We start from the raw sequence: 14,542 nt of genomic DNA on the forward strand, positions 1-14,542 counted from the left end.
ACGCTGCTAGAAAAGTAACTGTATTGCAGCAACAGCTAAAGCCACGAGTTTATCAACCAATGCCGTATAAGGAGAACGAAATTTACGATGAACAAGAGAATAAAGCAACAAGTAAATAAAAAGCACAACCAGAAATACAATCCATTTAAAAAACAAAAAGCATAGAAACAAGAAATCTCAGCCGCTGGTGGCGAAAATTCTTAATGTACTTACCATATATGAAAGCTTAGAGAAAAGTATCAAAGCAAGCGGCAAACTCATGCAGAGAGAGGCGTGCAAAAGGCATGCAACAAAACTTAGGAGCAACAAAAAATTAAAAAAAACACACAAAAACATCGCGCTAGCTGTTGCCACCAATAAAGTCTCAAATTTCAAAATCTTTATTGGCATTAAAAGTAAAGCCTCTCTTTAGTTGCAGCAGCTCACACATACATGTACAGAAAAAAATATTTAAAGAAAGTTGCTTTTGCATTGACTTTCAACACTTGACGGCGCTCCACACCTGCCCCATTACGGCAGCGGCGCATTTCCCTCGCATGACCAAAACTTCATCTTGCATACGTTCTGTTCTATCCACAACTCCTTCTTTTTTGGCTTAGTATTTGATGCAAAACATTTTGATACCCAGTAAACAGAAGTAGGCAACTTTCAAATGCCTGCGAACCGCTGCCAAAGAAGAAATCAAACTTCAACGAGCCAAAAACCTAAGTGAAAGGGTGAGGCATGCCACGCTGCCCCATAAAGTAGGTACAAGGGCCATTAGGGACTTTAGAAAGGAAGGAATATGTGTTAATCAATCGAGAAAAGATGAAAGAGAACAAGAAAGAAGGTGAAAATAGGGAAAGTGCTCGAAAATCTTATCAGAAAGTTTGGCGATTTATAAGAGGTTATAATACGTTGGCAATGTGTAGCATTGAGGACGTCAATCTGATGATTGATATCCAGAGCATGCCCAAATTATGGAGGTAATACTTCTCCAAACTTCTTAATGCGTTAGCAGCGGAAACCACAGTGAAAAAGAAAACGCTGATCACCATTCGTCGGCATTGGACCCCTGCCCAATGAAATGCATAAAGAGGGTATTTTGAAAAGTTAGAGCAAAGTCAGAGAAATGGCACTACTCCCACGTTTCTCAGGTTACGTTTAGTTAGTAGCATCTCTTGGAAGCGCACAGATTTTATTCAAACGAGGAGGTGATTGCAGGAATGAATGGCGATTTTTTAGACTTTGGCAAATCCTATTATTTGGAAGGGAACAAAAAACTAGAGCAGCGTTAGACGAAGGTTTGCCCTAAAAAAATAAAGTACTTTTCATTTTTGCACGGACTTTTCAAACGAACCTCGTAGCATTAGTCAAAGAGCAACAGAGCTAGCAGAGTCGACGGCCTGCCGGCTACATAATTCAATAAGCTGGTGCGATGTAAGCAGAAATTCATGTGTGATGATTGACGATTGAAAGGAAAGTTTGCCCTCCACAAAGAAGTAAGATTCAGCAATCTGGAATATTTTACGCGACATCACTTTTATTAATTCCGGTTACTCTTACTTATTACGGTTCTATCGAGTGATTTGTGTTAAAAGCTTAAACCTCTCGGCAAGGAACTGTTTGGGCGTCAATTCTTTATGAATATAAATAAGAATTTTAAAAAGACACGATAACAAAACATGATTTTTTGGAATCAATAATTAGAAGCTCAAAACGCCATCTTTACATTACTTGTGCTAAAACTATAGGGTGTTTACACCCTTTATTGGGTGCTTGGACGAACCTCTTCTCTTTTAGTGGTGCGCGTCTTGAAGTCTTTCCACAAAGTGAAGCCGCCTACAAAAAGTATGCACGCATGGCGGCAGCATTTTATTTACTGGGTATGTATAACCATTCACACACTTGTAAATACTCGTACACATACATGCATACATACCATGGTATATGGCCACTTTGAGTCTGCGCAACCAATTTGCGAATATTTTCAAAGCCAATGATGCTAGCAGCGAACTAACATTTTGTCTGCCGCTTACTATTAACTATTCCCATTTTTCTATGTACCTGCAATGCTCATAGACTGTTATTGCCGCCGGTTGTTGTGATTTTTGCGCGCTTTTCTCGTTGTGATTTGAAAATTTCATCAGCTTGGCCTCAGTTCAGCCGCAATCAGCTCGTTTGCGCTCAACTCAATTCATCTTAGCCAGTTTTACGGATTACTCTTAGCCTCACTTAGACAATTGACAGTTATAACTCGTTGTTGTTGTTTGTGGTGTCAGTTGCTTTTGTGTGTTACATACCTATTTATTTACTTGTATTATTGTTGTTGTCTATCCAAAGCGACGTTTTCATTTCCAACGTTGCTGCTTGAAAGGTTCAGTTGTTCTGCTTCTTGTCGGACTTCATTCGTTGCTACTTTTCGATATGCGGTTATTTTATTGTTGTTATTTTGACAGTTAGCAATGCCAGCGACGTTAGCAGTGTTGCTGCTGTAGCTGCTCTTTACTGCAGTCTCTTTTTATTCATTGCAGTTAAATATCATGTAAATAGTCGGGAATTTTCGCGGCCATTGACACAGGTCAACTGCAGCAACAACAATTAATGATACTCGCATATGTATGTCGTTACAGCAATTGCTTGGAAAAAATTCAAGAAGTAGAAATTGTTCGTCATTTCTCATGCATGCAATTATGCACAAAAGCATACAGTTGATTTCGATTTGTGTTTCTTTCGGTTAATTTGATTTTCTACAAAATCATGTGATTCCGTTGGATCAAGGCTTATTAACTAGTTTGTACAGCAAAATACTAATTTAGACCAAAAATGTGATAAGTCTAACGCAAGGAAGGATTTCTTAATAGAAATAAACAAAAACTATTATATTTGGTAGTCTCAATTTTACTATTGTTAAGAAAGAAAGAGACTTGAACTGTATTGATCGAGACGATAAGAATTATTTGTGATGTAAGCGAACACCACGTTACTTCTTCTTCTGTTATTAGGAATGATTCTCCTTATTATTTACAAATACAATAGTTTTTTTTTTGTATGTTTATGTGTTAAGTTAAATCATCCTGCGAGCTGAATGTCCAGCATTTGTTCCATCTCCTGGGCGATCGTCTTTGCGGTCTTATGGCGTTTAGCATAGCTTTCATCACTCTTTTCGCTATTCTGTCAGAGTACATACTTTAAACAAGATTTCGGCATAGTTTTCTACGTTTTCTGGTGGACTTATTGAAATCCAAACCTCACGGATCTCTGCACTCGTTTTTCTATCGAACACAGTGTGGCCAACGATAGCTCTGCAATTATCCTATGCATTTCAATGTTGTTGCTTGTTCTTGTGTTGCTGTTGTGTCTGCCCTCGCTTCTAAAGCGTTCGTTATTCGTTATTTCCTCGATTATGGCCTTTAGGTCCCCTGATATTGTAGCCGCTTTAGTTACTTGGGTATTAAATTTTGTAAGCCTTTGCTGCAGGTAATTAGAGAGCCAAACTAGTTGAATTCAAGCACCTATTCGATTGGTACTTCATAAATTGCGAGTTTACCTCGGATATATTCTGAGGATATGACCATAGATTTGGTTCTCAGATTTCCATATTACATTTACCAGCTTTCTTTTCGAATTCAAATAGAAATCACTGAAAGTTATCACGTCATCGTCAACTTAGGTCCAATTTTAATATTTTTATTCCCCAATCTATAACCAGAGGATGCTTTTCATACTTTCTCGACAATCACACCCATAATAACGTTAAACATTGTCGAATACCCATTGTGAATTTTATTAGATCTGATTGTATGCCAATTACCCAAATAACTATATAATTGCCTGTCCTTTATTAGCGTTACACAATGTTTAACTCTGTCCAATGCTTTGGTGAGATAAATACCTTGATGATCTTGGACGAAGAGCGCTGTAAAATGGGATACGTTACTACGCTGGATGAAGAAAATGGGTTCTTATACATATATAAAAATTAATGTTTTTACATCTACTAGTCTGTATACCACTGGTATGCCACTCATACCATTACATTGCAATTTTGGTGTGCTATTGTAGGTTTGCTAGGAATACTTAAGGAAGTTTGGGACCTGCTATATGACGCTGGAATGAAGATATTTGAATTTTGGGTTGAGAGTTGGGTAACTAAGAAATACTGTTTGGGTAGGAAATAAGCCCCCTAAGTGGCATTTTAATTCAGTTATTAAAAAAAATATTAACGATCGGAAATTGAGCTACATCAATCGCCACGATAGAGATTTAGTTCATACAAATTTTGTATTTTATTGCTTATAAGAAAGTCAGACATTTCACAGAGAAAATTTGTTTAATGTATTTCTTTTTTTTATGAAAGCTCCGCATAATATAAATCTTTACTTTCTTGGTTGGCATTCATGGCGGGAAATCACAAAAAAGATAGTATCTCCTAAGACCTTAGAATAGAATTCCCTTAACGGCAGAGATAAAACTTTGCACCGATAAATTTACCACCATCTAGGCCAGTCACCATAAACACCAGCCGAATTCAAAGTGTGGTGCTTTCTGGTATGTTGACTCTTACAGTTTTCTTAAGCTATGAAAAAGCTTTCGATGAGTAAATCATAATATTGGTGCGATATCCAAACAACAGAGCTTCTGAAAAGTTGATATTTACAAACTGGGAATAGGAAACTACAGCGCTTGAAATTGCCGAGCTGATTCTGAAAGGGGACAGATATCGGCTAGAATTAAACCGTTCAAACTTTTCATTTTTCTGCTGAAGGCTTTAGGAAATTTGGATCTCTCTTTCACAAGCCAAGTCAACATGTCTAGCAGAAAAAAATTCTGGCTGAACTTGTGGAGAGAGTGAAACTAATATAGAGTTATATGACAAATTGTTTGCGTACTGCCCTTTGATATCTTAGAATCAGGTAAGGGATCCTCCGACGCAATATATACTGACGACAGTCGGTCAGTACCGGGAATGTTTAAATAAAACAAAGCAGAGTTTAATTTCAGGTAAATTTATTTTATCTCCTTCAACATATGACCCGTCTGAGGCAACACACATATGCCAACGTTTAACTCACTCCTCCATGCACCCCTGATAGGCCGACGAAGGGATGTCCTTCAGCTCCATCGTCGCATTCTCTTTGATTGCCTCTATCGACTGAAATCTCCTTCCATAAAGTGGTAACCTCAACTTGGGAAACAAAAAGAAGTCGCACGGGGCCATATCAGATGAATACGGTACTGTCACGATCGTATTTACTTGGTGCTTGATCAAGCACAATTTGGGCTCGGTGCGATGGCGCGTTATCATAATGCAAAATCCAAGAATTGTTTGCCCACATTTCCGTCCATTTGCGACGTACAGCATCTCTCAAATGCTTCAAAATGGATAAATAATATTCTTTATTGACTGTCCGATGGAAGGTACTCATGGTGCACTAGGCCTTGGCAATCGAAGAACACAGTCAACATCACCTTCACTTTACGTTTTGATCGTAGGGTATATGGGCGCCAGGACATACAACAGTTTTGATGGAAAAGCTTGAGACCTTACTAAGACTAATTGAGTGGAGATATTTCCATCCTACCTGCTTCTCACCACCGTACATTTGAAGAACTCTGCCGGCAGTCTTGCAGCTTTATTGTTAATTATGTCGTTCGAATCTGGTCATAGAAGGATAAGGAGACCTTAATTCTCACGTCATAGATTAGGGTATCAGTTTCTTCATCTTCTCTGTAATTGAAACTTTTGCCACCACCAGATGTTAAAGAATTTCAACGCTCTTTTAGTAGAAGGCATTACAAGGCCTTGCCATGTCACGTCAATCACTTAACTCAAGTGACGGTAATCTCAACCTTTACTCTTACGGGAACGTAAACCAGTCTGGCAAGCGTATACTCGTATACCTCGGAAGCGGACGATTCAAGTACTAGTCCATAAATTACAGTATTTCAAACTTTAACCGTTATCATCTCTAAGTGGAAGGATCTCCATTGGGCTTTGTGGGAATTTTCATTCTTACTTATTTTACAACTCTCACATAATCTCGTAATGAGTATTTGATTTAAGGAAGTATGTTCCTTTTTTTGTTGCGCTAAACGCTAAATCTTGAATGTCGGGTGTTCTTTTCCAAGCTTGAGAACATAAGATAGAAATATTGTTGGAATGAATTTTTCTTATGTGAATCTGGCAGATAATTTCATGAAATTTATTTTTCGAATATGATATTTGACATATGTCTGCCCGGTAACGAGTTACACGGTCAATTTGATCAGTCCAATTTTTGCCTACTTTTTCCAATAAATCTGAGTAATAAAGCTAAATGAGCCGAATCAGCAAAAATGCGACAAAAACGATTGAAATTTAACTTGAATTTTTGCATGAGCTGTATTTGGCCCGCAAGCCAAGAAAATTTTCCACGTACTCGAGGAACAAAGACCAACAAATTGAGAACGACGACGAATCGATATTTCCGTGTCTTCTTCAACACTTCGCTGTATGGACTTCGCGAACAGATTCATTTATTTTTTTTTTTTTGAAGTGAAAACTTCTTTAGAATCGTTGGGAGTGATTTGAGAGAAAGTGAAACGAAAAAAGCGACACTCTTGGCTACGAAGCGTTATATTATATGTTGATATAAACGTAGCGACGAACTAAATAACTTTTAGGCCAGCGCCGACAGCATGGCGCGGTAGCCGAGCGACTAGCAATGTGAGCTTCCGATCCAAAATCCTTGGTTCGAATCACAAGAAAAAAAATTTTTTTATACGTTTTTTTTTTTTTTATTTTATGGTATGTTTATGAGGAGCTTTTTTTCATGGCAGAAATACACTCGGTGTTTTGCCATTGCCTGCTGAGGGGTGAGCGCTATTAGAAAAATAGTTTTCCTTAATTTTGGTGTTTTCACCGAGATTCGAACTGACGTTCTCTCTGTGAATTCTGAAGAGTAGTCACGCACCAACCCATTCGCCTACGGCGTTTGTTTAATTTTACTGATGCAAAAATAAGGGAAAATATTTGAATAAAGTTTGCTTACTGTTTACACATTTTCCAAAGGTGACGGAGAACCAAAAAAAAAGTCGATTTTCAAACAAATACGAGTGCATATGTGTAATTGTGTTAGAGTTTCGGTCACGCCCCAGCAAAACCTGCATGCATATGTGTTTGTAACATTCAAAAAAATGTAATTGTGTTAGAGTTTCGGTCACGCAGGTTTTGCTGGGGACGCTCATAATAGCAACCGCGTGTGTATTTTTATATTCGTAAATATTTTCATTTTTAAATATTTACCGCAATTATGCCGAAAAATAATGCAGAAAAGTGTCGTGAATATCGACAGAAAAAAAAATCAATAAATAGCATCACGGAATTCATTAACGAAAATTTAATAAAGTATACACCAGAAGTATCGCGTATACTTAGAAAAGATTACGATAAAGTTCCAATGATTTTAAGTGGCGATTTTAACGTAAATTTTGCATTGGACACAGCGGTTCCTTCAATTGACTTTCTCAATACAACATTCAATTTAAAAATGTGTAACAACGCACTGAATCGACAACACGATCAAAAACAACAATTGACGCGGTATTTCAAAGATATGTTGACAACATCGAAACCAAAGCATTTGTATCATATTTTAGCCTTCATAAGCCACTCGTATCATTTGTTGAAATTGAAAACATTGAGGATGAATAATAATAAAATGAAGAAAATAAAATATGAACTTTATAGCAATATTATAATGAACCTATAATTATCCCGCCCCTAATGCTGCTTTCGTCTCATTCTCTCTCAGTTTGTTTTACGGAAGGTTTCACTTCTATCGCGTCTAACCGTTAGACTGGTATTTTTTTTTTCAAAGTAAATTTCCACAATTTGGAAACGTTTTTCTGGCGTTAAACGTTTTCTCAGCTATCAAACCATAGTTTTCGATAGTAACCATGCAGGTAAAAAAACACTCGGTATATAACAAAATCGGCGGCCGCCGTAGCCGAATGGGTTGGTGCGTGATTACCATTCGGAATTCACAGAGAGGTCGTTGGTTCGAATCTCGGTGAAAGCAAAATTAATAAAAACATTTTTCTAATAGCGGTCGCCCCTCGGCAGGCAATGGCAAACCTCCGAGTGTATTTCTGCCATGAAAAAGCTCCTCATAAAAATATCTGCCGTTCGGAGTCGGCTTGAAACTGTGGTCGTCCATTTGTGGAACAACATCAAGACGCACACCACAAATAGGAGGAGGAGCTCGGCCAAACACCTAACAGAAGTGTACGCGCCAATTATTTATTTTTTTTTTATATAACAAAATCTGAAAAACTTTACTCTAAAAATCCACTTTTTTAAATGAAGGTGGAAAAGAAGGGACTAAATCTCGATTCTTATGTTCTTGTCTTGCATTCGTACATTTTTGCGCTTTGAGCTCTAACGGCTGAATCGAATAAAGATCTCAAAAGCATCTTTTTTTCTGAAACTACCTGAAAAAATACATTAACTTTCGAAATTTAATACGGTAATGAGAGATGTGCCCGTGAAATCTGTAACAAAGCCTCAGACCTCCGCACTTGCTGCATTTTAATGGTTTGTTTAAGCCCGGTTTTTTTTTAGTTTGTCAAGCACGGCTTAATTTATTCACATGGTGACCCGTCGAATTTTATTTCATTCTCTCCCTTCTACGCCTAACCAAATACAATTTGATCGTAGGGTTACTGTGTGTCGAATTTCCCAAGGGAAAAAACCTTGCTATTCTTACTTCTTTGTCCTATTGAATGAGTGCGAAGGAAACAGCATGATATTCATTAGTGAAATGTATCCTCGGTTTAACCAGATTTTTCATTACTTTTGGATGCCAGTGCTAATGTGCAAATACACACACTTTCCGATGTATATACATATTTATTCCCATGCACACCATCCTTCATTTAGTCATTGAGCTGCCGCCTTCACTCTTAAAATATATCATTTGCAGATACATACATACTTATATTTAACTTAAATATCATCGCTTCTACCCTCGATTACACGGCCGATGAGATCGACATCCAACCAACCAACCGAGAGATCTACACATCAAACACTAGCGCAACAACAGCGATGGAAATGCAGGCGCATGCGCGGTACCATTGCGTACATTGAACGACTGTCGATCTGTGAAACTGCGAATCAAAATAAAATTAAATGAAATGAAAATTATTTACGATCGTTTTGTCGCAATGCAGTAAGGCATACGCACGCACAACCATACCTACACACATACATATGTACCTACAAATATATATCTGTTCAGTGTCGTCTTTTATGTTGGTTCGTCGTTGTTTTGTCGGTTTGCCTTTTTAATTTCTTGGAATCCCTACCGGCAATGCTGAGTTTATCTGCTGGCATTGCGCTTATTCACCATTCAGTGATTGCATCTGCAGGCGCAAATGTGTGACGATGATGATATACTCATACACTTGTTTGTCTGTACTCCACCCGCCCTTTCGACCAACCAAACAACAAACCAGCCAACCAATCGACCAACCATCCATCGCTCTGTCTGTACCACCATCAACTGTTCTCGTCGTCCGATATGTGCGCATCCGCACAGCCGGTGACTGACCTGCAGCGCTTAAACGCCTTGACAGTCGTGTAGTTATCTGTCGTCTTGTCTACAGCAGCAGTCGTAAATTTTCGCACAATATAAATGCGTTTTTCAAAAATCAAATATACATAAATCGATATATGCAAGTATTTAAGTATATACATTTGTATGTATGAGTGTATGTAATGATATAACTGCTTGTTTGGGCACTGAAGAGCTCTCTGTTCACTCATTAATTACGCCAGTTTACCGACACAATACTCAAAGTTCCTTCTGTCCGTTTTAATGCTTTCTTAAAATGTCTTAAGACGGGGATGCTGAGGAGTAGTAAGAAAGCAATTTTGACAGGGTATTAGTAGCATTAAGTAGAAGTTCAACTTTGAACCTAATGTGGGCTTTAATTTTGTCCTCGCTTCTAATATGTACTGGGGAAGGTGGTTCGTAACTAAACAAGTAAGAAATCGAGGATATTATATGTTCTTATACATATACATATATATATACGAGGGACTAACAAAAGTTTAGAAGGTCAATGGTATTTACGAATTTTCATTTAAAATTTCAGAAAACTCGCTTTTGGGTAGAGACGAGAAAACGTAAAATAAATGATGCGATATCAGTAAAAATTCTGCCTCCGACGCAGCAGGCGAGTCGCTACTCCATACTTTACGGCTTACTGCGTCAACTCAAACCTGTGGAGATTTTCTATACATGAGTTCGAAACTGTGGAGGACGAACCTGGAGAAGGACTGCCAAAATCGTAAACCGACGAGACAAACGCGGCCCTGGTGAAGCGAAAAATTGACGGAAACCCACGAATGACACAAGAAATGATATGTAGGGAATTGGGCTTGAATGCTATGGCAGTATTGCGAATATTTCGTAATGATTTGCAATAGACAAAGAAATCTCTCGATGGGTTCCACGAATTTTGAATCAGATACCAAAAGAAGCTAGAGTAAATTGTGCTCAATATTTTTTTAAGAAAATTCGAAAGCAGGGAGTCTAGCAATCATAATATGATTGTAATGGATAACGAAGTTAAGTTTTCAAGTATGACCTGGATACTAAAAAGCAGTCCATTGTATGAAACCTGAAAGGAAAAAATCCACCTGTGAAGCCAGGCTGCAAATTTCAGGAACAAAAGTGATCTCGGTTTACTTCACCTGAGCTAAAATAGTTGCTGCTATATCATTAGATTCTTCTCAGGCAGTAACTGCAAAATGATATACCGAAATTGCTTACCGAAAATTTCCAAAACTTTACTTGAAAATAGGAAACACGAGGAACTCTGCCGATGAACACTGCTGAAATGATAAGTAACTTCATTGCGCTTTTTGCCAAAGAAGTTCGTCTACCGCCATATTCTCGAAATCAGGCGCCGTGTAATTTTGGATCAATTCCAAAAAAATAAGAAAAAATTGAAAGGAAAGTCTTCGGTAGCATTGAAGAAATAATAATGCGGTTAATGCTGAACTTAAGAAGTTGCAAAATCGGGATTTTAAGGGCTATTTTCAAAAGTGATAAAAAATAATGAAGATTAAAAAAAATGTATCCTTTTCTTCAATTAAATTAACCGAAGTTTTGTTAGTCCTCTCGTATATATACATATATATGTATATATATTGGCGCGTATACCCTTTTTGGGTGTTTGGCCGAGCTCCTCCTCCTATTTGTGGTGTGCGTCTTAATTTTGCTCCACAAATTGAGGGACCTACAGTTTCAAGCCGACTACGAACGGCAGATATTTTTTTATGAGGAGGTTTTTCATGGCTGAAATACACTCGGAAGTTTGGCATTGCCTGCCGAGGGGCGACTGCTATTACAACTTATTCGTCTGCGGCGGCTCGTATATACATTTGAATATAAATAAATATATAAAACTATACAAAAAAATTATTTTAAGTGATAGAACTCTTTATCTGGACCTATACAATTCTTCCTATTAAATGGAAAATATGATATCCGTCACGTGGCTGCCGCCAGTGTTGATACACATTTGTACCCGATTTTTTGCATGACTCTCCGCAAGATTTCCTCTGATAACCGTTCGCCTTCCTGTCGAATATTCTCCTTACGGGCTACGATTGTCTGAGCGCTGACCAAATTGACGATTGCATTCTCAAAAAAGTAGGACTAAATCCATCCCCTCGCGAACGCGACACCACACAGTGACTTTGTATAGATGTACTATAGCTCTTCGACTAATAGGACTTTGTACGGCAACATGTATAAGCCTTTCACTAAAACTCGCTGTAGGGCCCGTTTGGTGATGACTAATTGCATAGCTCATCGTCTGATTAATATTTCTTCGTTCTCAGCGACAACGGCAGCCACAATCGTGATATTCTTAGCCGAACGGCCAGTTTGGTAGCCTCGTCTGGTAGCCACCACACGATTTTAGGCCCTTTTTCAGAAATGAAGCATCAATGGGTTAATAAGCCGCCAGAAATTATGCAAAATTTAAGCGAAGCATGCAGAAAAGCTTATTTGAATTTTTTTTCGCTAAGGGTATCATCTTTATTTTTATTTGACTCCATTGAAATACTTTCCTTTTTCCTTGTTATGAAATATTAGTATTTGATGTAGTTCTTGGATAATTATATTACATATGAGTTTTTTTTTAACTTACACGCTTTATATGAAATCTTAAGCATATTTTTTAATAAATTTACATAAAAAGTTGTTATGGAGGTATTAACGTTGAATTAAAATCATAAATACGAAATAAAAAATAAAACAATACATATTTTTAACTTAATCCCTGGATTTCTATTTTTTTTTTTTTATTTATTTAAATTTTTAGTTTTTGCAAACCTACATACACTAATGCTGGGCAGAACAATTTCCGCATTAAGGAATAAGGCATTCCACGTACATATATGTCCCCAAATCATAGTCTTTGGTTCGTTTGCCATGATCGTTATCAGAGCAGGAAGTTCTTCTCATCCGAGGCTTTGCTTGCGTTTTCATTGCATACAAATTATATTCTTTCAAAATTTGGCGCCTACACATCTGTTATAAGTTTGGCCGAGCTCCTCCTCCTATTTGTGGTGTGCGTCTTGATGCTGCTCTACAAATGGAGGGACCCTCAGTTTTAAGCCAACTCGGAACGGCAAATTGTTTTTATGAGGGCTTTTTCCTACACTCGGAGGTATGAAATACACTCGGAGGCTTGCCATTGCCTGCCGAGAAGCGACCGCCATTAAAAAAACCATTTTCTTCATTTTGGTATTCCACCGAGGTTCGAACCTATGACCTCTCTGAATTCCGGCGCGCGACTACCGTACGCACCAACCCATTCGGCTACGGCGGGCGCTATGGAACATTAAACAGGAAAAAACAAAAAAACAACCAAATGTACATTTTGCGATTATTTCTCATGTCTGCTACATTTAACTTTAAACATAAATAAATAAATAATATAGGGATCACCGAAAAATTTAATCTGCGATGGCTTCTAGCTAAAATTTCTATTGAGCTCAATACAAAAACTAAATCCTATGACTTGCATAGTTGCTGTTCTTCAAGTCACATATACATATAAACATATATATGTGTATAAGTATGCATTAATGACAGGCAAACAGCGACTTGTCCTTCCAACGCAACGCAGTGTAAAATTACTGAACCAAAGTTTGAGTCCTTGAGCTCTGCATCAGGCTGCACACACACACACACACAAGCAAATGCATTGGTACCATGTAGTAAATACGTTTGGTGGCATTAAAACATAACAAAAAAGAACGGCATGTGCAACTTTGGCAATATGCCTCTTGAAACAATAATAATAACAACAACAACAATATTGCATGCTTCGTTATTATCGTCTTGACTTTGTTTTAAATATGAGCAAAATATGCGCCAGATACGACGTGTTTGTATACCTATCAACGGTTGCGCGACATAAAGCCAACCAAGTTCGCAACAGCAGTCAACAGTTGCAACAGATAATCGCTATGGTTTACCTGCTTGTCTGCCACGCTGGCCATTTTTTGTTGTGGAATTTTTGTTCTTATTTGTTTTTGTTTTTCGTTCAATTTTTTTGCTGAATGTTTTGCATTTTGTATTTAATTTTATTTTAATGGCGGCGGCACTGTCAGTGCTTGAGTGAAGATGCATACGTCTGTATATCGTTACGTATGCGTGTGCAGACCTTCTTGCAACCACAAGCAAGCAATATGAGCACGGACTGAAGCAAGAAAAAGTGCGACAAAAACGCACTCTTTGATGTCCGCTGTCTGGCGACTTGCCGTTTTGCCTTCATTATTATTTTGAGCCTTCGAATTGGTTTTTTTTTCGTTTTATGCCTTAATTTTATTTCTTTTTCTTAATTTTATTTTTTTATGCATATACGAGTATTTTTTTATAGTGCATTCACTTATATTTTTTTGTGTCTCACTTATTTTTGTTTCGCCTCTTTTTGTTTTATTTTCGTTTATTCGCCGCCTGGGTTGTTTGTATGTGTAAATGCATACACTCACACAAATGTAAATGCCAGTGATTATGTGCATTTATATCGACATAAATATGTTTTTCGACAACATTCATATGTACGTTTGTATGTATGCACCTCACTGGGCCTGACTGCACTAATTTTTTGCTGCTGCTATACGCGCGATATTTTTTTCCTTCGCAAAATTTCGCTAAATTATCTTTCTGGCATTTTTTCCATTTCTGTTTTATCAACGCGATTTTTTGACAGTTTTTGCCCACTTCATTCACCGTCGCTCACGGTGATACTTGTTTTTGTTTACCCAATTCGGTTCATAAGTCACTGGCTGTTATACGGTATGCATTACTGTTTCTTTTATTTTTCTGATGTTTTTTTTTAGTTTTTCTCTGCTTTAATTTTTTTCGTTAAAAAAAGGCATTTTTTGTGGGCCACTCATCGCTGCTTTGTTCTTACTTATTATTTTATAGTTGTTGCTTCAAATTCTGATGGTCTGAAATTTATAGCTCCTTTGCTGTTGCTCTCTTTGTTA

Source organism: Anastrepha obliqua, chromosome 3 (genome assembly GCF_027943255.1).
Source record: "Anastrepha obliqua isolate idAnaObli1 chromosome 3, idAnaObli1_1.0, whole genome shotgun sequence".
NCBI classification, from domain to species: Eukaryota; Metazoa; Arthropoda; class Insecta; order Diptera; family Tephritidae; genus Anastrepha; species Anastrepha obliqua.